Source organism: Cibotium barometz, chromosome 4 (genome assembly GCF_041138505.1).
Source record: "Cibotium barometz isolate CiBa-2024 chromosome 4, ASM4113850v1, whole genome shotgun sequence".
Taxonomy (NCBI): Eukaryota; Viridiplantae; Streptophyta; class Polypodiopsida; order Cyatheales; family Cibotiaceae; genus Cibotium; species Cibotium barometz.
Window position 1 is genome coordinate 62,903,154 of NC_141049.1, and position 3,897 is coordinate 62,907,050.

The window sequence follows — 3,897 nt, forward strand, 5'->3', positions numbered from 1 at the left end:
CGTTTTGAAGAGTCAGATGGGACCGACTCACCAACAGTAACAAAATTGCCTAGACCAATATTTGACCACACTGTTTGAATAAATGGATCTTGCACATGTGCTTCCTTTATTTCTTAAAGCAATGCACTATCCAAAATTGAGAAACTCATGTTGTACATGATTCTCGAAAGAGCATTTGTGACCACATTGTCGCACACTTTTCTATATTGAATTTCCATATGAAATTCCTGCATAAGCTCAGCCCACCTGGCTTGACGACCTCTCAAGTTAGGTTGAGTGCAAAAACACTCAAGTGTATGATAACCAGCATACGTCGTAAACTAAGCACCATATAAATAATGCCTCCAAACTTTAAGAGAGCATGAATAATGGAATAGAGCTCTTGTTCATGTATTGGCTATTTCTGTTGGGCTGGGGAGAGTTTCTTACTCTCAAAAGCTATAGGTCTACCTTCTTGGTTAAGCACATCCCCTTCACGATGCTACTAATATCGGTTCTCTAAGTCAAAAGGTTTCTCAGGATCAACTATCTTGAGAACTGAGTTGCTTTCTTTAACTCTTCAAAGCTATTTTGATGTGTAGCAGTCCACTCATAAAGGGGTTTGCTCTTGCAATAAATCGGTCATAGGTGCAACAAGTAAGGAGTAAGCCTCTATGAATCGTCTATAAAAACCAAAAAGTTCTAGAAAAGATCACAAAACAGTGACATTTTTGGCATTGGCCATGCTAAAATTACGACGACTTTCTTGGGATCCATAGTCATTGCATCAGGCGAAACAATATGACCTAAATATTCTATTTGAACTAAACATAACATTGTTTTATTTGCATTATCATACAAAGAGTTTTCCCTTAAAGCTTGAAAAATTGTACAAAGGTGATACTCATGTTCTAAAATAAACTTAATGTATACTAGAATATCATCTATAAAATCCACTACAAACCAACCCATGAATGGCCTAAGAATGTCATTCATGAGCATCATAAAAGTAGCAGGAGAATTGGTTAATCTAAACGACATCACTAAATACTCATAATAACCAAACCTAGTCCTAAAAGCTGTCCTATATACATCATTATCTCTTACCCTTATTTGATGGTAACCACTTTTTAAATCTAACTAAATATTAAGATTGTTAAGAAAACCCTAACATGTCATGGAAAGTTACGGATCCGCTGAGCTCGAGATATGCTTAAGAGCTCCACCATAGCCACTCGTCACATCGCCAACCTCCCGCACTCGTTCGTCACACCGAGGTGGTTGTTGCTAATCCAACGTGTGGTGGAACCTCTCTCATGAAGATCGTGTGGGATCTCCACGGAATACAATCTCCTAATCACTCAAGCAAGAGGGAAGCATGAGAGAACAAGTGATCAACACAAATCACTCCTAAACCCTAACCCTAAGCACATCACACATGCTAGATTAGAGTTGCAAGAGAGAGAGAGAGAGAGGGAGAGAGAGAGAGAGAGGGAGAGAGAGAACACTCCACTTCTATTACCCAAATGGGAGAATCAATTACAAACAAGAGAAATTGACTTTTATAGTTCTAAGCCTTTTCCCACTAGGCTGCCCGGGAGTAAGTGACCGAGGTGCCCAAAACATAGTTACAAGGCTTTTCTCTATAGTTTGGCCAACTGACTGAGATCCTCTTGTCTGTCCTTTGAAGTTAAATACTTGGGAGCATCTTAAGGGTGTTTTTCTTATCAAATAACGGGATTTACAATATAGTGCGGGCGCCCATTACATGTGTGCGAACATAGTTGTCATAGGAATGTGTTAACCAATATGTGGTTAACATACTCTCTTTCCTAAACTCAATGGTGTCCTCATGTGATCAGTAAGATGTCTCTCTAGAAATGAGAGGGGTGAAGGAGTTAGTAAGATGGAAAGAAGTTAGTGGAGTACTGGAGATTAAGTATCTGGCTAGTCTTATGGACTCTTATGGGCTCTTATGAATTTGCTTTCTTGTATTTGCCCTGTAGTACTCTTTATTTTGTTTTTGGTAGTTTTTGTTTTTTGTCGCCTTTGCTACTAGACATTCTCTTTAAAGGAGTCAGAGTACTTAAACGAGTAGATTAGCACGGAATACTTAATGGCCAGTATCCAAATGGTAGGTGGTGGGATTACGAAGGGGTTAGTAAAACAATGGTGTTAGTAAGCAAGTGGAAAGGGGTTAATTCCGAAGGGACAAGGAGGTAACTTGGATGGAAACTGCTTGTGCTCCGAGATGTTGTAGTTCGATGGTGATGTACATGAAGCTCTAGCATCGTCATCAAGACATTGTGATGGGTATCTTGGCTCCCGTGGGTGTTGAGTTATCGGGGTGCGGTGTTATCTCTTTTTTGTTTAGTGGTTTATCTTCTTCTGTCATTATAGCTCACGGAACGGGGATCCTGTGTTAATAGGAGTGGTAGTTTAATGGCAACGATCTAAAGGTGTTGAGTATAAAAAGAAGTTATGGGTAGGGTTGGTTAGCAGGAATCATAGTTATTCGGGTGAAGTGGTGTTGAGTATAAAAAGAAGTTATGAGTAGGGTTGGTTAGCAGGAATCATAGTTATTCGGGTGAAGTGGAGGTGAAGTGGAGGTGATTAAGATGATCTAGGCAATGGGGTTGTATCATTGATCAGGCTTGCGCCCACCATGGTCTCTCCATATAGAGATGTATGTGGATGGTTGTCGATGATGAAGCTTTGTGCGGTGTGTGCACATAGGATAGAGCCCTATGAGAATTGTAGGTGTTGTGCATGGGTGAGAGAAAAAGGTGTGCTCGTGGTCCTAATCACCTAGAGACTTTTCTTTCTTTGTTTTTTTTTTTTGGGTCCTCATGTGGGTGAGGACTTACATGTACTTATTAGTCAACACCCCTAAAGAGGGTTTTGTACTGATTAGCGCATTTGGCTAGATTTGTGAGCTTACCCTTGAGTTTATCTTTGAGTGGTTGGATAAGCTTTGACATTTGTAGCATTGCTCCTTTGTTTGTTGATAGAGGCTCCTATGGTTGAAATGGCTCAACGAATTAAGATTTTGAGTGCCCATGGATGGGTGTGGGACACCCTATAAACAGTCAAAAAATAGGCATTTGTTTACCTTTAGTAGTGGCTAATCTCTCCTAGCTAACGAAGGAATTTTCTTTCAAGTTCTTTTGTTGAACATCACATGCAAAGTTGGGAATGTAGTTGCATAATTTGATTAAGTATTAGATAGTCAAAAGTCCTCATTTCCTTAGGTACAAAGTCAATGTATACAACATGTCCCAAATTTGGATCAATTCCATTAAATACTAATATCTTTTACATATAAACTCATATGAGATTCCCACCTTGGACTCATATGAACTCATATGAGATTCCCACCTTGGACCTTAAATCTTCACATAATATAGAGCTTAACTTGATTTATTGATAAAATTTTAAGGTGTTTGTCTATTTTCCAAGGTCTTTAAAGTGTTAAAATACTAATATCTTTTACATATGAACTCATATGAGATTCCCACCTTGGACCTTAAATCTTCACATAATATAGAGCTTAACTTGATTCATTGAGAAAATTTTAAGGTATTTGTCTATTTTCCAAGGTCTTTAAAGTGTTATAATATATACCACTTTTGTACCCATAATAACTACCACTTAAAATACTAATATCTTTTACATATGAACTCATATGAGATTCCCACTTTTGTTATAATATATACCACTTTTGTACCCATAATAACTACCACTTAAAATACTAATATCTTTTACATATGAACTCATATGAGATTCCCACCTTGGACTCATATAAACTCATATGAGATTCCCACCTTGGACCTTAAATCTTCACATAATATAGAGCTTAACTTGATTTATAAACTCATATGAGATTCCCACCTTGGACCTTAAATCTTCACATAATAT